Genomic DNA, 22621 nt, shown 5'->3' with positions numbered 1-22621 from the left:
CTGCCTTACTGCAAAAATCTGATCAGTACATCTCCTCCTCTATTCCCACCTCTTTTACTAGTAAGAAACTAATTTAAATAATTGAAACGTCAATGTTTTACAATGAAATACTACATTGGAGCATCCAAGTATCCGCAACATATAAAAGTTAAGGAGAAATTAAAAACAAACATTTTTTTTAGCAAATTTCTGGTTTAGTTGTAAGATGCCTGAAACATGTGCAAAATCCCCTAAATATGTAGGTAAAAATTCATTTGTAACAAGAAAAACTAAAAAGTAGAAAGAGATTTGTGAACCATGCCACTTTCTAAAAACACATCTAACTTCCTGTATAAATATGCTACAAATCCTAAACATTAAATCATTAAACCAGATCATAGACAGTTCATGTAATCCATTTAACGAGGACCATTGTGACAAATATGTTATTCCATTACAGTCCCTGAGTTAGCCAGGAAGCGCGATAATAAAACAATGATCTCAAACTTGTTAGTATGATAAAGACTACATTTTTACTTGGGCACATTTGTAGAAAAAAAACAGAACATGTGCAAGGTCGGGATTTAAAATATTTAAAAACAACAAGAAAGCAGCACCATTCCATTAAATCCTTTCAACGGAATTTCTTTTTAGGCATATTAACAAGTAGCATTTGAATGCATCCAGGGGTATTTCTGGACATGTCAAGTTGGCAGAACGAGAAGAAAAAACATTGTAGACCTTGCCAGCTGCAGCAGCAGCGACAACACCTCGGGAAACACACATACAGTCAGCCGGCACGGGCGTGTGAAAAAAACATCCTCCTTGATGAAAAGACACCATGGGCTGCACAGCCTGTATGGCGAGGCAACAACATTCCGAGCAGAGTCAGAACCTCCAGCAGGTCCCAGCAGCAATGAAGACAAAGATTCAGGACTCTCTCCAAACAAATGAACATTCTAACATCTTGCGAGGTGGAACCAAACCTAAATCTGGGATAATATTCATACATTGAGGGTAAAAGAATGTTTTCGATCTCAAACTGGGATTCTGACCCATTACCATTATCTCCATGGAAACCTTTTTCGCCTTTTGATTGGCCCTCACATCACAACTCAGTCTTACATACGAGAGCAGAAAAAGTGGTTTAGCAGAAAAATTTGCCCTCCCGAAGGCAGCATTCAGTCGCCTCGGGTTAAACAAACAACATCAAGCCTGGCATTTTACGGATGACCGAGATATCCTGAGAGTTTCAAATCAAAGGGGTGTTTTTAATGAATCTCTAAGGCATTGACTACGCTCTCAAAGACAGATTATATTGTAAATATCAAGAAAACTACCAGTTTTATTTGTTTTTTTTCCTCTCTCATGCAGGAAATCAAAGCTTTATTCAACACCTGGATTTCAGTAGAATGTGGAGAGGACACAGCACAGACATAACAATTCCCACAAAACAATGTTCTGAGATTTCTCCTTGCACAATGTCTGCACACAATAAGTAAAAAGTGTTTGCGTTTCTGTGTTTTTTTTTGTTTTTTTTTTAATGTGTTGCCTGTGCTACAACAGGTGTAAAAGCACAACAAAAGAATGATGCATGTGAAACAGGGATGCATGATTGTTATCAAATACATAATGGCCATATATGGCATCACAGTTATCGTATCGATAGAAATAAAAGACGAGACCATTAGTCACTTGATGCCAATAGTATATAATCAGCCAACACCAATTGTTAGAAATATTCTTAACATGCGTCTTCCTCATTTGAATAGATTTTGGTTTTCTATAGATGTAGAAGAACAAAATGGTCCTGTCTCCTCACTACTTCTTCATAATGTGCATGAAGAATCGGAAAGCGGTGTGCAGAGGTTGATGATTTGAAACTTTGACAAGTACATTGGGTTTTGTTTTGGTTTTACAATTTTTTTCCTTGTACGTGTTATTAGAATCAGTAGAGAAAAAAAAGATATTTTGCAACCCTAATGTATATATTTAAGTGATAGAGAGGGGGGAAAGTGGATACCATCTTCTTTAGTAAAGCTGGGTGATAAAATCTAAAATTGATCAGCGATTCTGAACGATTAATATTTTAATCAATTCAAAACAATAATGTTCAAACTGCACATATTTAATTAAAGAAAGTTTTATTTTTGATTAGGAATCTTGTGAAAATATTTCAGATTAATTTCAAAAATCAGTTTAACATGTAAATGTTTTGGAAAAAAAACAAAGCGGGGAAAAAAATAATTATTATTACTATTGACTTATAATCACCACAAGCTTGAAGTTATTCAAATATAACTGTAGAAAGCATACTCTCGATTTAAGGATGAATCAACTTGTCTTATTTTTACAAAGATGACAAAATAATTCAATGAATTTGATTTGTTGCTCAGCTCTGATCTCGGTTGTATGGTCACTGTAAACATTTTTTTATTTCACATAACTCCCTAGCAAATCAATTATTTCTAATCTTTTTGACTTGAAGTAAATGCATTAAAATATCTAGTATTCTCACATATGACATGACAATGTTACAAATGTTTGCATTATGTTTGTCCTCCTACAGACCCCATTTAATTTTCCATTATCAAACATTTTTGAAAAAGTGCCAGGGAGCCGCATGCAGCTCCGGAGCAGTCTGTTGCTGAAGTTAGTGTTTTGATGAGTGTTGTTAGGAAAATCACAATTATTGATTTTTTTTTTTTTTATCAAGACCTTCATGGCCAATTTTAAGCACTTTTAATGCAATTTTTTTTTTAAATGACCCTAGTACCATTCAAAGCAGAAATGCTTTTTGAATCGTGCATTTTGCAGAGCCACAAGTATATCTGCGATTTACATATGCGATTTTTAATCTTGATAGTGTGCATTTATCAGGACATATGAATAATACGTATTTAAATAGACAAATCTCTGCCCATAAAAGTTTGGGGTAAATTGACGGTATGTATCAGTAGCATACATTTTCAGTTGCTGGAAGTTCTCCCCATTACAATTTACCTCTGGAAAACAGTACCTTCATTTTTGCCCATTATAAATGACCATAATTGATACGTACTCCTTGCACTAATACACATTTCATAGCGCCCCGTTTAGGTGTAGCATACATCTGTCTGGTTGGGCTTCAGCCGAAGGCGGCAATGACGCTACATACGACAATACTTTCAAAGTAATACCAGCTTTAGTTAATCACGAGGATAGAAGAATCACAAGAGAGCAGTGTCAGCGCCATTTTTAAGCAGACTTGATGTGAAAGATGGCAACAGTTTCAAGCCTTTACAAGCACTTCACAGAAAATGTATGTTCTTTTCAATCCTTGAGAACACAAGATTATAATTCAAGCATTTTCCAGGATGTCAAACACCCATACTAAACCAGTGTATGTGACTTGCTATACCAACGAGATCAAATAATAAACAAGAAACGTATTTGCTTTCCATTGGATGGCAAAAAAGTCCATGAAGTTGTGTAATGTGTAACGTGTACCAAGGGTGGGAAAAAATCAGTCACAGCTTTCAATCTTTAAGTTTGAAATTTGAGTAAGTCGCGTCAGCACCGGACTTCACTCCAATCAAATCTGCAAATAATTGTCCTATTACATTTGCTGCTATGAAAGAAAAAAGGAGCCTCACAAAGAAACTTGGAATTCCTTCAAGTATGCACAAACTTGCTTGCACACAAACTGGAGCCAATAACAAGCATTATACACACACACACACAAAACTGAGCCAAAACACTGTGACGCTTGAAATTAGAATGTCTTTTCATGCAAACACAAACGCCCGCTGTGCAGGTGGCGGGCTGCTATTGCAGACAGCATTGAAATGAAAAACAAACCCACACGCTATTTTTAAATAAAAATTCCGCCGGCGGAGGATTGCCGCAGAACGCGACGCGGGATCGGCTGGCGCCGCTAATAGGGACCCTGTTTGGTGCAGATAAAACTGCGGAACGTGTCGCCGCCCACTTTGGCTTGCCAGGTTTGATATCTAACCTTGCTTGCAAATAAGCGCTAATAAGTTTAATGAAGCCATTAGTCAAAAATGAAGACGGACGTCATGGAAGGGAGGGTGCTCAAAAAGGGTGCAGGGGGAGGACAAAAGAACCTTTTAAAAACTCGTTAAATGATTGGATTAAGTGACACCGTTACGCTATTTTCAAAGAGGTTCATCACCTCTAGCGTTATTGAAAAAAAACATTAACATACATTGACAGCAAATTCGAAGATTTACATTTGCATTATCTAATCCACTGTAGCTGGGCAATAAATCAAATTGATTTGGATTCAATTGTCCTTGTAAAAAAATCAATTGGATTTTCTAAATCGTGAAATGGGGTATTAAATTCAAAGTGTATTCCTAATGACTCAAAGCCGGTGATGGTTATTAACCAATACTTACTAAATAGTCAGATGTGGCAAAAGTAACAAAACAAATAGGTCACAAAGAGTAGCTATTTTTTGCAACGTCAAGTTTGTGTCAAAACTAATCAACTGTTTAAATTGTTCATTAATCATTTCCCTAATTTTGGATATTTTAATGCTGCCTAACACAGTGGATTTCTAGAGATAAATACCACACGAAAATAAAGACAATTTATTCAACTGCAATTTGTAGAGCTATAGTTGGTATTTTGTTACAGTTGTATACTCTCAGTCCAAGGATGTCATCTCGAGGTAAGCTTGCATATTTAAGTTCTTGCCAAAAACAAAAGAACAGAAATGCCCTTTTCTTTTAAATTCGAAAATCGCATCGAAAGTGCAATACAGGTCTGAAAAATCGCAATTACCTTTTCCAAATCGTGCAGCACTAGTATTTGTATTTCTCCAGGACATTTCCATTTAATTTTGTTGACCCAATGGCAAAAATGCTTCAGTTGCATCCGTCTATATATAGTGTAAGTCCTTGCATCATGCAAGCCACATACTACAGACAGACGTGATGCAGCAATGAACACACTGAGTAATGATGGCCTAGTCGTTTGTGATTAGTCATGTAAAACAATTTATTTTGATAGCTTCCATCAGCACCCTTAAAACAGAAGGAAAATCTCCAATATTTTTAAGTGTAATGGCACTTGTAAAGTGACACCATAATTCTGCTGAGTACGTTTTTATGCACACAACCTGTAAATTGAAAAAAGCGACGTTGCGCCAGGGACGGAAAGTCGAACCGAGAATTGGTGATAAAATCTAAAATCGGGATCATTATAGTTTTTGGCCCAGTTCTACTGCAAACGGAAAAAAAAAACATTTGTCATGAACTAAATGATGTCGCAAAAAAAACAAATTAGAATCTTAGATGCCGCTTAAGCTTCAAAACAAAAATCTTGCGCTGCAAATCGTGACTGCTGGCCCAAAATCCAATCAAGTTCTTGGATTGAAGTGCTTCATCAAAATTTATGCATCCGGGAATGGAGCGTCCCAAAGTAATTATTTGCATTTTGTTCGACACAAACAGGCCCACGCAAGGACACTACTGTTAGCTATCAGTCAGTGAAGGTAAAGGATGATAACAATCTTTGCTTTGTGTATAATAACGTAAAAGAGTCTAAATGCATCTTTTCCGTCTTGCCAATATGTGAGACTCTTTACTTATTCATGAAAAGATTAAGGCAGCTAACTCAATCAGTCTTCCTTACGTTATCAGAGCGGACTTTATTACATACCATTAATGATGCATTAGCCTCCGTGGGTGTTGACTTTTTACAGCAACGGTGTCAATTCAGATGAGAGTAGAATAGATCACTTGCGAGTGGACAGAAACGATCGGATCGCCTGGGCACCGTATGACTATCGGGTGATTTATTGCCGCAGAGTGAGGACTGATAAAACTTTTAGCGTGTTGGGATGCGCTTCGTTGGAGTCGTAGAAATTTTCTGGGAAAAAAAAAAAGTTGCGCCTTATGGGCTTCACCACAAGTGTTATTTATTTCTACCACAGAGTCACAAATTGAAACAATAGCATAGCAACAAAAAGTAAGGCTAAAGAGATGGTAAATCAAAAATAAAGCAGAACAACATTGAAGTCTTAAACATCTGACTGTGGGGCGGACATTTTAACAACAGCTCCGCTCATTTGTCCCTCCTCGACGTGTTATAAAACGGTTAGCTTCTGTCGGATGAACGTTAAAGAGTGCGAATCGTTAAGTCAACTCGCCTTGGGCAGTCGTCCCTCTCCACCAACGTACGACCTTTCGTCTGTCAAACAAACCCTGAAGCTAAAGGGAGTAGCCAATTTACGAGGCGGCCTTCAGGATGAGACGTTTGAGGTCGTGAGTGACAAAAAGTTCATCGCAACCTGCACATTTACAAATCTTTCTTTTCCGACAAGGATTACTTATAGAAATATGGTAGTTATAACTTGAATACTGCGGTAGAGTGGTTTAGCGTGTGCCCGGGCTACTTTATCACAACAAACTCTACCTGTTAATGATCTGCTGCACAGTTGGTCCACACAGGGACTTCTAACTCTATTAAAAGTACATTTGAAACCAGAAGGTAAAGGAATATAGTGATTAAACTAAGTTATATTTGGAGGGGATTCTCAATTCACAGTGACTCAATTACCTGCAGTTAATAGTCTGGGAACAAAAGTTGCTCAAAAAGTGAACTCCTTTGATGCGTCCTGAGTTTTTACAAAATGTAGGTGTCTAACATACGGATGGATACACATGTGGCATCCACTCTACAGACGCTTCCCTACTTAAGACCATTCGACTTACGTAAAACGCTATATAGATTTTTTTTAGGGAAGTCGAAAAGTATCCGGACATTGCTCTAATTTAGATTTAGTATAGTGTGCAGCTTTTTCAGAGTACAGGACATTACTGTAGTGCTTCTTTCCGCCGCTATCGGCGTGTGGTGGCGCGGTGAGATGTCACCCAACATCCACCCCGAAGAAGAAATCCGGCTTTTACTTCCTAGTAATTGTGTAAACATACAGTATTTGTAGTACTGTGTCTCTAGCGCGCTGAGAACTTTCACGTTTTTTTTGTTTAATATCTCGTGCATCCATTCAATATGGCTGGTGTAGAGTGTAAAGAAGAGGCCAGCTGTTTCTTTCGAAATGAAAGTGGAATAAGAAAGCTTGATGCGGTTGAGAAAGCAGATGGATCGCTTTTTTTCCGTCCACACTACCACGGAGGAGGACCTCTTGAAGCCCATCTTCCAAAAGTAAGTTAAACCTCTCTCGTTCGTAAGTAGGGCAGCGTCTGTATATAGAAAATGCAAGTGTATCCCACACGTGTGCCATTTTCGCCTTGGGGCAAAAAACAATGGTGTTCAGAATGTTCCTTGGCCCAAAAGGATCCGTTGATGAACATATTTGAATTCTTGCGGGATTTAGAATTACTAGTTTTCTTTGTTATTTTGATTTCCCAAATACCTTTCATTCATTTTCCATTATTCAAAGGGTTGTGTATCACAAATAACATTTTAATAAAATTGGAATTACTACGATTCAATGGTAATTCTGTTTTTGTTTGTTTTTCCTGCCCAGCTATTGGCTAAAATAGCATTTAATACTAACAAAAATCAATGAAAATTAAAATTTGACATGAGAATTTATTCCTCCCTTTAATTGGTTGGTAGCAAAATAACTTGGCAATAACATTTTGCTTATTTCACACAATATGAGACTCGCATAGAGGGAGTTGACATAATTGTCCGCCATATTGCTGCTAGGGTACCCGAAAACCCAAAACCCTCACAAAAAGCGAGGCAAAGAAAAAGAAAAGTCCAATTTGTGCTTGTTGGTCACCGAGTCTATGGAGCTGTTATTCTTCCTTGTGCTTTTTAGGCACTCACTTTTGGTGGCACTACACAATACAGCAGCGTTAAGTGGGCAAATAATACACATTCTGTCCCTTTAAAGAAAGAAAATTACAAAAAAAGTGACTACTATGACAGATAGGGATTATTTACAACATAAAGGGTTTGTCAACTTTTTCATGGGCAAAATCAAGTACTTGTTAAAGGCTTTAAAAGATTATTTTCCAACTTCTCCAGTACCGTTAAAAGAAAAAATATAAATATGATTTTTAATAATGCGTGTGCATCAATTAAGACCTGAATTTTAGATCATCAGTAAATAGTGAATATATGTGTTTTGGGGAAGAATCTATCCCTATATACAGTAGGTGTTTGGTAAAAAGTTAATCTGTAGATTAAATTTTCAGTTGCAGGAAGTTCATTTCATTCAGTTCACCCCTGAGAAACTTGTTTTTCTGCATGCCCCATTATGAAAGTCCATAATTGATATGTACCGTATTTTCCGCACTATAAGGCGCACCGGGTTATAGGGCGCACCCCGAAAAAATAGTTTTTGGTCCTATTTTTGACATACATAAGACGCACCGGATTATAAGGCGCTACAATGGGAACGTGGACATAACAGTCAGATAGTTCAGTCCAACTTATTACCCCCTTAACATTCCGAAAGCTTGCAAAGACGCAAATACGTGTCGTAGACACGTGCGGGTGCGGTGTCCGTACGATGTCACTCAAATGCATCGTTCCATCATTCGGAAGGTTAAAGTCTTGGGATTCAAGAAATTCCAACCATTCCTTAGTTTCTATTTTCTTTTTCGCTCGCAACTTTACTGTGCATAAGACAATAAACACTTGGAATTGAGTTTAATTTAAAAATAGACACTCCATTCCATCCATTATCTGCACCGCTTATCACAGAAACATCGAGTTCAGTCTGAAACAAGATACAGGGACAATATAAAACCCGGAATAGCTCACCGAAGTCGTTGTGTTCATAATAATGTGCAGGCAATGTCCTCTTATATCCGTGAGGGTAGTAAATCCAGGAGAATACAATATTTACAAATACAGAATAGAAAAAAATGCTTTCTCTATGCCGTCAGCCACATGCTATACGCATTCATCTTTTTCGGCCAATTGCAGGCTTTGTTTCGCCGTTTAAGCCAATGGCAGCCTGTAAATGATAAAAAGGATCCGCCCCTTGACCTCCGAATAACTTTAGCCAATAGTGATCGATTCAACTGATGATTGACACATCTTTTTCGGCCAATTGCAGGCTTTGTTTGCCGTTTACGCCAATGGCAGCCTGTAAATGATAAAAAGGATCCGCCTCTTGACCTCCGAACAACTTTAGCCAATAGTGATCGATTCAAATGATGATTGACACATTGGTTAGCCAATGAAACGCCGGTAAATAAATCCCAGCATACACCGCGTACTACTTGGCGTTCGAGGGAAAATCTAGTCGGCGGCTGCAAGTTAGTTGGAAAACTTTGCAACTTTAAAATTGATCCATAAATAAGGCGCACTGTATTATAAGGCGCCTGGTCAGCTTTTGAAAAAAATAAAGGCTTTTAGGTGCGCCTTATAGTGCGGAAAATACGGTAATTGCTGCTCTGATACACATTGCATAGTGCCATATTTTTGACGTAGCATGCTCTTGCCCTCTTGGGTGTGACCAGTAAGGTGCAATAATGCGTCATAGGGCAATGCCATACAAACTATTGCCAACTTCCGTTAATCACAAGGGAAGAAGAAAAGCAAAGGCAAAGCGAAGCCGTCCTTGAGCAGTGTCGGCATCATTTTTAAACAGACTTATGAATCCTGGCAACAATTTCAAGCATTTACGAGCACTTAACCCAAAATTCAAGCATTTTCAACAAATTCAAGAACCTGTGCCAACCATGAAGACAGACACTAAAGTGCCACCTCGTGCCAACAACTGCATCCAAACTATAAACAACAACATTTGACAGACTCACTCGCAGGGTTGGGTTTGGTTACTTTAACTGGATTACTTTCAATGACTTTTGGATTACTCCAATACCAAATATGCTAATAAAAGACAAAAGAAACTAAATAGGAATAAAATGATGACTCAACACGTGGTAAGCTTTCTCTCCTGGCTTTGATCTCTTTGATCTCCGGCAAAACTAACATAAAATGCGACAGAAACAAAATGAAAATAAATCCAAACAGCTTGCCAACATCATTTTTGCCGTTCCGTTACTCCCCAAGCCTGCACAAAGTTGAGTAATTTTATTCATATTTAGTTTCTTTTGTCTTTTATTAGCATATTTATTTATATTTATTTAATCCAGTTAAAGTAACCCTACCCAACCCTGCTCACTCGGGACACCTTTAACCCTAAATGCATTCTGACAATGATGGCATTTTAACAATGTCATGGAATTCACATATAGAATCGAAAACCACACCCCCCGAATGACAACACACGCATACCTGGCCTGGTGAAGGATGAGATCATGCAACAACACACGGAAAAAAGATTCTAGGAGGAGGAGGAGGAGGTAGGGGGGCGTGCAAAAGGGATGCAAACAGTTGCATTGCAGTGTGTGGGTGGAGGTCACGCATATGGACCAGCCAGTTAGCCTACACACCACCTAGCAACAACATTTAGCTTCTCCGAATGCTACAAAAAAACACATCAAAACAGGACACTTTAGCACATGCGCCGGGATTTGTTTACCTTCCTGCCGCCTGCCTGGCGAGATCAAGCCACCAAAAAAAGCGAGGGAGGGGGTTGAGGGGCGAATGGGGAAGTCGCACACGAGCGGGACATCCTTCCGGGGAGCCGAGCAAAACAAGTATAACGGAACCGGGCTGGGCTTGCCTTGGCGCGGGCAACAGGCCGGCGTTGTCGCGTGGTGGAGGTGAAGGCGGCGGAGGAGGGGGGGCAGACAGACGGACAGCGGCGGTCACAAAAACAGAGGGGGGGGGGGGGGAAACGGCAGTTCTTACCTGGACAAGGGTACCAGGCTTTCGAGGGTATCCGGCCGGGGTCGGCGCCAGGCGGTAGCCGAACTTTGGAGGTTCTGGGAGAGAGGGCGGAGGACAATGAGCGAGGAACCGAGACGCTGGGGTAAAAGAGTACGAGCGGCGGGACTGGACTGTGGATATCTGCCGGTGTCAAAATAAATTCAGCGGAGGAGAGGATTTCACTTCCGGTGTGGCAATTTCAAAATACAACGAGAAATGACTCATTTGTATTCTGATTTAATGATTCATACTGTGTTTTTATTATAAATTCGGTAAGAAAGTAATTCAAAAAAACATTCCATTTCAATGAACAAAAATGTAGCTATTTTTATATTCAATTTACAAATGAAAAATCCAATGTCAGTAATAACGATATCATGGCACACAAACAGGCGCAGAGCAACGATCTACTGAAAAGCTGACCACTATTTTAGTGTAATTAAGAAAATTACAAAATTAAAGTAGTAATCGATAAACGATTTTATTGGCCATCTCATTTATTTTGAAATAGAAAAACTCCGCATCCGGTTTTGTCCACGGTCTCTTTTGACGGTGGTCTTTTGCTTTTCGTTAGCGCGCCCCCAAGTGTCAGAACTATGAAGTGTAGGGGTCTTACACGAACAAAACGGATTCAAATAAATATTTATAATTTAACTACCACTCTTAAGTTAAGAGTTGTTAAGTTGTTAAGAGTCTTAACAATTAATTGGTTAACAACAACAACAATAACAACAGGCTATCGGACGTCTGACCAGTTTTCTAGTCATTTGATTCATCTGTCGGGGGTCCTACACAACACACCTGAATCAAATCGTTATTAACGAATTCGTATTGACGACAAAAATCACTCTTGAAGAAAAATCGATTGATTCAAATTGCACAGTTATCTGGTATTTATTTTGTTAGGGGATTATTATGTTACTTTGATCTATTTTAAATGACCTAAATTAACAATTTTATTTGAATAAAATTGTTAAAAATGTCTATTAAAAAAAATAAAAATATAACACCAGTGAATACAACACAGGGTTCCACTCAGAGCACACTCCTCTTCGTAACAATCAGCACAGTTACATTTCTTTTCCATTTAAGCGATAAGCCAAAGCAAAGCAGCTCTGCTGATTTTATCTGGCGTGATAAATTCACAACAGGTGAAATATCTTAGGTGAGGATAGCAAAGAGCGGAATTCAATTCAGGAAGTGTCATCCACTGACGACACGTGGTTTTTTTTCTCAACATTTGATGAATTGCTTCAAAAAATATGCTTGTGAGACATTCAAGCACTGTGGATAATTGTGTATTCAGGAGGACGCTAAAAAAATAAAGGGATTGTTTTTTTTGTCAGCGTGAAGGTCAAACAAGATTGGTGCTGTGGTTCGAGCTTTCGCACATAATGAGCATTTGGTCGAAGTAATGGTTTTGAAGTTTCACAAGGAGTTCCTCAAATGAACAAAAAATGACACCAAATTGGGTCCAAATTGGATCCAAAATGGCTCCCGCCTTCATGTGTGGCTTTTGAAATACAAGACATGTTTGTCAAATGTAGCGGAAGAAAATGTCTGAAACTATTCCGGTATTATTTTGCAGCTAGACTATTTGCCAACAGCATATAAGCGTTATCATCATTTACATAAAAAAAATGATACATTCCAATACAGAAGGTTACTTATTTGCAACGTTGGGTAGGGTTGCTTTAACTTGATTACTTTCAGTTACTTTTGGATTACTCCAATACCAAATATGCTAATAAAAGACAAAATAAACTAAATATGAATAAAATGATGACTCACAACACGTGGTAAGCTTTCTCTCCTGGCTTTGATCTCCGGCAAAACTAACATAAAATGCGACAGAAACAAAATGAAAATAAATCCAAACAGCTTGCCAACATCATTTTTGTCGTTCCGTGTGTTCCGTTACTCCCAAAGCCTGCACAAAACTAATTTTATTTATATTTACTTTTTTTTTGTCTTTTATTAGCATATTTGGTATTGGAGTAATCCAAAAGTAATTGAAAGTAATCAAGTTAAAGTAACCCTACCCAACCCTGCTTATTTGTCATGAACAGGATCAGGACCCAAACTTGTGACGTTTCTCACATAAGCCTTTTATTTTACGGGAAATGGGGAGTCATGCACGGTAGGCAGCAGTCTGGCGTGGAATGATAGGAAGCCAGAGGCCGATGAGATCGATACCAATTGCACGAGTAGATATCGGACAGGAAGGGACAGACAGGATTGATATTCAAACAGGATATCGAAATTAAACAGGACAAACTAGACAGGAACGAAAACGGGAGAGAATAATAAACAGGACAAACGTAGACGGGAACAAAACTAGAACCGATATTAAACAGGACAAAATAAACAGGAACAATACCGGACAGGAAATACCAACAGGAAACAGGACCGAGTCAGAACCCACGTCTTGCGTGGCAGAGGTTCGTTGATGGACTGACAAAGGAAGAGTGAGAGCACTGAGCTTAAATAGACGGAAAGCCAATCTTTCCATAAGTTGCAACTGGCGCCACATGGGTGGGGCCAATTTGGCTTCATGGCAACCGTGACAATATTGCTGTGAGTTTACTAAGTACAGTAACAGTATCCATGAAATTTGATAATTTACATTCAAAATATGCCAGCAGAAAATGCCCGATACTATACTGATACCAGTGGTGATTTATTGCTGCTAGACCGTTTGATAACTGCAATTAAACGTGCCAAGTTCATTAATTACAGTAAAAAAAAAAACAGGCAGGCGAACCGTCCGATACTCATTTACATTCAAAATATGCACAATAGAAAACATCCGATACAACTCTGATACAGGTTGTGATTTATTGCTGCTAGACCGCTGGTTCTCAATTTTCAGAACACGCCATTCCACCCTGATGACAACCTGCGACCCAAATTAAGAACAATATTTCACTTCTCCAATTCATCGACCAAAGCTTTGTGCATGTTAAAACAGAGCTAGTAGAATATACATTTACCTTTTTTTTTCAAACAACAACTGTCACGGTTGCCATGGCGCCCCATTGGCCCCGCCCGTGTGGCGAAAGCTGCGGCTCGTTGACAGATTGGCTTCCCTTCTATTTAAGCTCAATGCTCTCCCTCACCCTTTGTCAGTCCGTCAACAAACCTCTGCCCCGCGAGGCGTGGGTTTTGACTCTGTCCAGTTCCCTGCCTGTGTTTCCAGTCTGGTAATGTTCCTGTCTATTTTGTCCTGTTATAATATCGATCTCCAGTTTTGATCCGTCCTGTTTAATTTCGACATCCAGTTTTGATATCAGTCCTGTCTGTCCCGTCCTGTCCGGTATTGCTCCATCTGTCCGATATGTGCTCGAGCAATTGGTATCGATCTCGACGGCCACTGGCTTCCTGTCATTCCACGCCAGACTGCTAACTTACGTCTTCCGCCCAACGAACGCCGAATCACTGGCGTTTGGGTTAGTGTGCATAATTGCCCCATTTCCTGTAAAATTAAAGCTTGGGGCGGCAGTAGCTCAGGAGGTAGAGCTCTCGTCTTGGGATCAAGGGATCCCAGTTCGAATCCCGGCTCGTCCGTGTTACATGTCGAAGTGTCCTTGGGTAAGACACTGAACCCCTAATACCCCCAATAAGCAGGTTAGCATCTTACATGGCTGCAATAAAAGGCCGCTATTGGGAAATGTGGAGCACATTGTAAAGCGCTTTGGGAAGTCATTGACTTGAAAAACTCTATATAAATGCAGATCATTTCATCTCATTTCATGTGGGAAACGTCACACATTTGGGTTCTCCTCCTGTTCCGGTTTATGACAACATGACCAGCAAAACCAAACCTGTAAGTACAGTATACACAGTACATATAAGCCTACATCACATATACACGACCCCCTAAAACTGTTTTGAAATAGCCACATATTAAAATGAATTTAAAATATTATTGTACCTAAACAATTATAATTAATTAATTATCTGGATAATAAAGATTAAAAAAGTGTAAAAAGTGAAAAATTTTACACATTTTAAAACCGTTTTCTGGCACTCGTACACTATTTTCAATTTTCGCAAACATTTCTTGGACTCAAGTGTTTTTTTTTTTACACTTTTCCTCCGCCTTATCACTTACTTTTCTAGGAATCATTATCATTGGCATAAAAAGGAAATAAAACCAAGAAAACCACAATAAAACGAGATGTGGTCCCTTTCAAACACAATTGAGACGGTGCTGATTGACTGAACAGGAAGAGGAGATCGAGCAGGGCTTAATCGCCATCTACTACTATGAATGTACTGTATTTCACCTTCTGTTTTTTCTTCTTCTCAGCATTATTTTTGCCAAGGTAAAGGCCTGCGACCCACTGAAATTGTGTCCCTGACCTACTTTTGGGTCCTGGCCCACGCTGTTTCCTAACTGCGTGGGAACATGCCAAGTTAATGACTGTATTCACAGTTCAAAAATTCAAGGAGAAAACGTGCGATACCATTACGATACTAGGGGTGATTTATTGCTGCTAGACTGTTTGTTAACTGCATGTACATGAGCTTAGTAGATTATTTACATGAGAAAAAATGGCAGGTGTAAAGGTTGTACAAATACACTTGAAAAAATTGTCCGCCCGATTGGATGGGTCAGTCATTGCTGTAATAAAGTGTAAAATCTTCACTCAACCACACTTGGGTGAGAGCCACTACCTGGAAACAGGAAGTAATAAAAACAATCAAATTGGATGGGACAAAACAATAGTGAGCCGATACCAGCCTGATTTCAAGGTACCAGTGCTCAACTAAGGCAAGTTTATTTGTATAGCACATTTCATACACAAGGCAATTCAAAGTGCTTTACAGAAATGGCAAAGAGACAGGTTGAAAACACACAATCACAGTTAAAACATAGAAGAAAAGACATTGAAAATTTAAAATGTGGTTTTTAAAATGCATTAAAACCACAGATGAAACATAATAAAATCAATGAATTAAAATAAAGTAGAAGTGAACTAAGTGATACATACGACTAATGACTGCCCCCTATTGAATATTTCAAGATCAAATGAAATGAAATATTAGAAAAAATAAGAACCAGCTCGGTGGCCTTGGGGGTATGGTTGTGGTTCAAGCCTCAGCCGAGTCATACCTAGGACTTAAACATTGGTAACCGTTGCCTTCCTGAACGCCAAGTTCAGCATTGGAATTGGGGGGTTTGGTCACCTAATGAGTCCCAACACTTCAGTTGGGTTGAGCGAGGGGGCTGGGAATCCCCTCCTCTGAATCTCCCAAAAAGAGTCAGAAATGACTCTAGCCACCTCCCACTAGGGGGATATGGCTGTGGTATATATATCTATTCTATCTATCTACCTTGGTCATATCCCTCAAGAGGGGTGACCGACAGCAAGACACACACATACAATAACAAAAAAAAAACAACACACACATTTTTTGGACCACGGCCAACCCAATTGCCCAAACACCCAAACAAGTTAGGCACCTCGGCACCCAAGTTGGTCATGCTTTCGTCCCTCCTGATGAAACGGGACACCAGAAAGCAACCATGTCACTCGGGTCAGGGTGACACAACACACTCTTTTGTTCAACAGCAGGGCCCGACAGCTTTTCACTGGTTTACCCCTGCCGCATCATGCGGGTGCCCAGCCCATCCTTAAGAACGCGTCCACAATCCCACTATCCTTTCACAATATGTATATATATATATATATATATATATATATATATATATATATATATATATATATATATATATATATATATATATATATATATATATATACATATATATATATCCTCGCATATATACACCTGGAGTGGTTGAAAAGAGCCAATAGCTTGAGTTGGTCGGAGCTGGAGTAAGTGACTAACTTTCGCGGCTAGCAGGATAAGCTACTAAACTACAGTGGTAGCCAGGGTCGAATAAAAATCCAATACATACATTGAAATTAAGATGATTTATTTAATCGAACAGAAATGAACATTAACACATCTGGTTTTAGTGCTCAAATTAATTTAGCAACAAACAATAAACAAATTAATTACACAGAGGGCACTTGAAGACCACTCCATATGTTTCTCAAAGGCAAAACAGTTATCACATGCAGTAAAAATTAATTGTAACTATTTACCGTAAATTCCGGACGATAAGCCGCTACTTTTTTCCCAAATGTTCAACCCTGCGGCTTATTCAGTGATGCGGCCAATTTATGTATTTTTTCTAACAGCCGCCAGCGACGCTCGAGTACAAAAGGTAAGATTTAGACCGGTGGAATATATGCGAGTGTGTTGCTAGCGTGTTTTTGAATAAAGGAGTGTAGGACGACTTCTATGTGACAAAGCCTCTTTCCCATCCTGGGGAAGATGACTTTAATGACATCAGTTATAAGGAGGAAGATGAGCAGGTTTTACCATGATTTTTATAAGTATCGTATTTTTTTTAACAGACCTTTCCCCGTGTTGCGAGCGTGTTCCTAGTAGCGTTTTGCTACCCTTCGGAGACACGGTTTGGGATGAAAGTTATAATATTATTATTAAAGCTTTGAAAACTCTTTCGGTGTACCGTCTTTCTTTGTAAATATGTGTAACCATGTATAATATGTATTTGCAACTGTATATTTTTGTAATGTATTTATTTTAGAGACTTATTCTGATATGTTTTCCACGGGCGAATCAAAAAGAAGGGGCAAATATAACGGGGGCTGACGGGAAGTGGAGTAAAGGTGAGACGTGTTTGTGGACGCAGCGGACAATAGTGGATATATATTTTCCCCACTCTTACCTTTGGAAATCTACTTTTTTTTCTCCTTGGATTATTTTCAACGGGACCCGGACCCTGCAGGTCTGCGTCATGTGTCATAAGTACCGGTATCATTTTACATTCAATTTACCGGCTGTTGATTTTGGACTGTGTCCTTTACATTCAGTTACAATTGCGGGACTCAAAGTCGGGGCTGGGTTAATTTCGTGATTGTGTTACATGTTTTAATGTGGGCGCATGCGGCTTATATGCAGGTGCGGCTTGTGTAAGTACAAAAGCGGTTATCCTCTTAAAATGTGGTGGGTGCGGCTTATAATCAGGTGCGCTCTATAGTCCGGAATTCACTGTATTTCCAATTTTACACCATATATTCGCGTATATACATGGCAGACCGGATTACAAGGCTATCTTTCAAATGTCTGTCTGGTTTTAGGATCAACCACGCCCTGCCCTTTTAAATATTCTAAATAATATCAGGTAAAATATGTATTTTAATAAACTCACAGTTCTGGTGTCCTGGATTTCAGTGCTGCCTTCGACACAACAGATTACCACATTTTCTTAAATATACTCAGAAACCTAGTGGGCATCTCTTGTTCTGTTTTGAACTGGTTTCGTTCCTACCCCACGGACCGACATTTCTTGGTAAGTATGAATGCATTGTCCTCCAAAATATGATAAAAAATAAAACTGAAATTGTGTTTCATCAGCTGAAGAATACAGCCTGAGTCAGCCCATTTAGAAAACATGAGGTCTGCGAGGAACCTTGATATTTCTAAGAGGAGGCTCAAGACAGACTTTAAATTTGGCTCCTAATTGATCATTTTTATTTTGTTTGATTTGTTGAACTACTAACTTTTCACCCTAACATACTTTACGTTTTATTTCATATTTTTATGTTTATGTTCTGCAGATGTAGGAGCCAAAATGCTATTTCTATCATTTAATATTATTAATCTTTAGTCCATGGTGTGGTGCACATTAGTTTGTATAAAGGTAGGAACGTTTGTCTGGTCAGACAGGGAACAAACCCCGGAAGGGCTCATGGTTTTGACCGCTATGCTACCTTAAGCTACACTGTTAAGCGAGGACGCTACACCAGGCTGGGTTTTGAATTATTCCTGGACTTGTATTTCTGCTATATTTGGCGTTTTTAGGGTATTAAAGAGAATAAAGACAATTGTTTTAGTTAACCAGAAGACCGCTCTAAGCGTCTTTACTTTAGATCACTCGATGTCAACAATAATTACAATCAAGGTTTATTTTCCCCATGCTGAGGTTTTTGAGTTTTTCCTTGACCTCAGCAGTGTTCATTTTACCTCTGAAAAATGATGAGTCCCGGGGACTCGCATGCTCAAAAATCTATGGGTCCCACCCAGTGTTCCCTCTAAGCTGCGCGCATGCGCAATTGCGCACTGCTCGCACATTCTCAGCGCACAAGAAAATCTAGCCAGCTCACAAAAATGAGGGCTCAAAATTACTAATTAAGAAGCGACTCAAGTCAAAGTTACAGTGCATGGAGGTAAAAATACACGGGTTCCCCTGAAGTTGTGTCCTAAATGCGGTATTTTGAAGTCGAGTCGAAGGAGAACGAAGTTGAGTAAAGTTAGTAGAGATTGTCAGGACCCGGTTTCTTCGGCTCGGCTCACTAAAAAGAACCGGCTCTTTCGTGTCCTAAACGGCTCTTCAGGTTGTTTTTGCTGCTTTAATCCCAACATGACCAAAGATTATATAAAATTATGCACAAAATGGCTTAAAGAAAGGGGGGGATAGAACAAAAAAAGAAAAAAATACCAAAATGAAAAAGTCGTGAAAAGCTGAGAAAAAAAGAAACAAAAGGAAGAGAAAAAAGAAGGAAAAATTTAGATAAAAAACAGAAAAAAAAGAAAAGAAAGAAATGTAGGAAAAAAGTAAACAGAGAACAAAAAGAAAAAAGTAACAGCTGGAAAAAAATAAACACAATGAGATTTTTTTAAAGGAATTTTAAAAAAGTAGAAAAAAAACACAGAAAAAAGTAGAAAAAGTTGCTGGATTGTGTTGCATTCAAATAATTTCCAATTATATCAAGTGAATCTTGTTGCCAACATTGTACTTCCACTAAAAATGTGATTAAATACAGTTCTGTATTGTACAACTGACTAAATAAGCCCCCCAAAATGTTAATATTATGCGACAAAATTGATCAGGAAATAAAAAGAAATGGATATCATGTGAAAGAATCGTAAGAATAAACGACATTTGTAGGCTGTACAACCTTTGCAATAGTACATGAGTCAATTCGTTCAAAAGAGAAAAATCATTTTACATTGCCGGAAACTCAGCAAAATGTAACTTGATGTCAAGTTTTGTTTGATAATTAATTATCTTGCCACATTTGGGATTATGGTTGCTCACTGTTGTTTCAAGCGCTGCTCACCGACTTTGTGTGAACACTCAGACCCGTGGAAAATTACAGGGAACATTGGTCCCAAAAGAGATCTATGGGTCCCCAAAATTTAGTGTTATCGAGGTTGAAATTGTAAATCGGTGACAAATATATAGTAAAAATATATATATCCATTCAGTTTTAATCATCAAATTATTAATTCATTTTCTGCATCAAATCATTGTTGGTAATATACCGATTAAAAGGAATAACCACAAACCTGTCTTTTTTTCATTTTCTCCTTTTATACTTCCTTTTTTTCTCAACTTCTTTATACAACCTCAAAATTCGTTATATAATGCATCAAAGCAAGTGAGCCGTTTGAGAGCCGGCTCTCTTGAATGAGTTGAGCCGAAAAAGCCGGTTCTCTAAAAAGAGACGGACTTTTCACCACACAACTCGAGATCGGCGTGCAGACGAAAACTAGAACCGCGAGACCAAAACAACATCTGCCGGATCTGCCTGACGAAAAGTTTGGAGCGCGGTAAATCTTTGTTTAAAAAAAATGTAATCGGGTAACAATGACAATTTTGTGTCAAAAAAGTTGCGTCCTGGGGACGCACGTTGATTTGAGACTACGCGTTCGTATTAAAGTTTCTTTATTTTCCTCGTGCTGAAGGTTTTGAGTTTTTCCTTGCCCTCATGTTGGTGTTAGATCAGGGGATGATGTAATAATAGTCTGTGGTTTGCAATAGTATGTGGTCTGTGCAGCCCTTTGAGACTTCTTGTGATTAAGGGCGTCACAAATAAACGTGACTTGACTTGAATGTTTATGTTCAGCACTTTGGGTGGCAATTTATTGCATTAAAAGTGCTTTTCAAATTAATTCGATGTCTGGCCAATGTGTTCTTTTTGGTGCGCCTATAGTCGGGAGAATACCTACCCCCCCCCCCCCCCAAAAAAAACAAGCTCCAAAACATTATAGAAAAAACTGAATCAAAGGAAACGTAATGCAAGAAGAACCGGCGTAATATGGAGTTCATTTGCATGATAAAGAATGAAGAAAAAAGGAATCTTTTTGAAAGGCTGCACGACATTTTCTCTCCTGCTGCAGTTGAGGTGTTTTCAAAGGGCAGTGTGAAGGTTAAAGACGGGAAAGGAATCACAACTAGCTTTGTGCAAAGAAAATTAGTATATGGGAAACGTTTTTGGTCGACTCACAAAAATCATATTCTTTTGTGTTTTTTGCACTCTTCAAATAGTTGTTGAAGACGGTCTTGCAGCGCAACCCCGTGGCTAAACATGCACATTACATGATTTTCCTTTCAAGAGACCTCCATTATTGTTTTTTGACTGTATCATTTGTCCGTATTGAAATGTAAATAAATAGTAATAGGTGGTACATTTTTCTCATGTTACTAAAATGAATAGGATGTTACAAGGGATGGGCGAGTACCGATAACAGGAATAGATAAAGTACAATAATACTACAGACGTGCTATTACAAATATTATAGTCATACTACAAAAAAGTGGAATACTAAAAAAATAGAGAAAAAAATACAATACTGAAAAAATACTAATGCAGTCAAACTTTTTTTACAACACTAAAAATTCTACAAAAATACCATTACAGTAAAACTACAGATTTTTAAGTTCAATGTCCAACAACATATAATAGGATAGAATAGAATATACCTTTAGATAGATAGATGGATAGATAGATACTTTATTCATCCCCGCAGGGAAATTCACATTTCCAGCAGCATCCCTGAGCTGAGAACAATACAATAATAAAGCAAAAGGAATACAATATACAAATACCCAATGTGACGTGCTAATACCCACTGTAGCGTGTTGTATAGAGTATTTAAATAGTGCTACATAAAATACACACTGCAATAAAAGTACAGTAATATGCAATGTAGGGGGTGTGATTTAGTGTGGGCCTTTACTCTGCCGGGTGGAGTTAAAGAGCCTCATGGCGTGAGGAAGAAAAGATCTCTTCAGTCTGTCCGTGGTACAAGACAGTGACAGCAGTCTGTCGCTGAAGCTGCTCTTCTGTCTGGATATAATGCTGTGTAGTGGATGTGATTATTGTCATTGTTACAAAATGGGTTAACATATTGTGACAACGAAATTGGGCATGACACTCTAGTGTCACACATTCACAGTGAGGTAAAAAACCCAAGAAGACAAAGGAACAGAGAAGATAAGGTTATAAAACAAGGAGGATAAGGTTATAGTTATAATTTACACTAAATTTACGCAAGAAATGTCAGCATGTAGGATGTTACATACAGTTTGGTATCGTAAGGGTTTGTGCAATATGCATTTGGTGCAAAAATAGTCATCATAGTGCAAAAAAAGATAGTTGACATTGTGCAAGAAACATAGACATGAGTACCATTTACGTTCGTATGAGGTAGTGTTTTTGCAAGAGTTTTTCAGTTTTTTGTGCGGTGTTTGTTTAGGGTGGGAATGGCTCTGGGGAAGAAACTGTCTCTGAGTCTGTTTGTTTTTGTTTTGTGTGACCTGAAGCGCTTGCCGGAAGGCAGCAGGTCGAAGAGGTGGTGGCCGGGGTGAGAAAAGTCATTGATGATGTTTTCTGCTCTGCTGAGGTAGCGAGAGCAGGCAATGTTCTTCAGACTGGGCAGAGAGCAACCGACGATTTTCTGGGCTGTTTTGATGACCCTCTGGAGCGTTTTCCTGTCTGCTGCTGTGCACCCAGCATACAACACCGTAATGCAGTACGTT

General features: G+C 38.7%; 1 protein-coding gene across 4 annotated transcripts in view; it reads right to left on the bottom strand.

Annotated features, from left to right (window-relative positions):
* fut8b (fucosyltransferase 8b (alpha (1,6) fucosyltransferase)) overlaps positions 1 to 22621 on the bottom strand; it is a 435447-nt gene that overhangs the window by 134623 nt on the left and 278203 nt on the right. For 2 of the 4 annotated variants that reach the window (XM_088324686.1, XM_088324685.1), the window contains exon 1: positions 10735 to 10914. The exons of 1 other annotated variant lie outside the window; for it this stretch is intronic. The gene's annotated coding sequence lies outside the window, so the exon portion shown is untranslated. Of the gene's footprint in view, positions 1 to 10462; positions 10625 to 10734; positions 10915 to 22621 lie in introns of those variants that run through there. One more of the 4 variants, XM_088324687.1, reaches the window with a different exon arrangement.

Source organism: Urocampus carinirostris, chromosome 20 (genome assembly GCF_059441175.1).
Source record: "Urocampus carinirostris isolate Australia breed hairy pipefish chromosome 20, RoL_Ucar_1.0, whole genome shotgun sequence".
Classification (NCBI taxonomy): Eukaryota; Metazoa; Chordata; class Actinopteri; order Syngnathiformes; family Syngnathidae; genus Urocampus; species Urocampus carinirostris.
The sequence above is the reverse complement of the archived record's forward strand: the minus strand, read 5'-3'. Positions and strand labels throughout refer to the sequence as shown.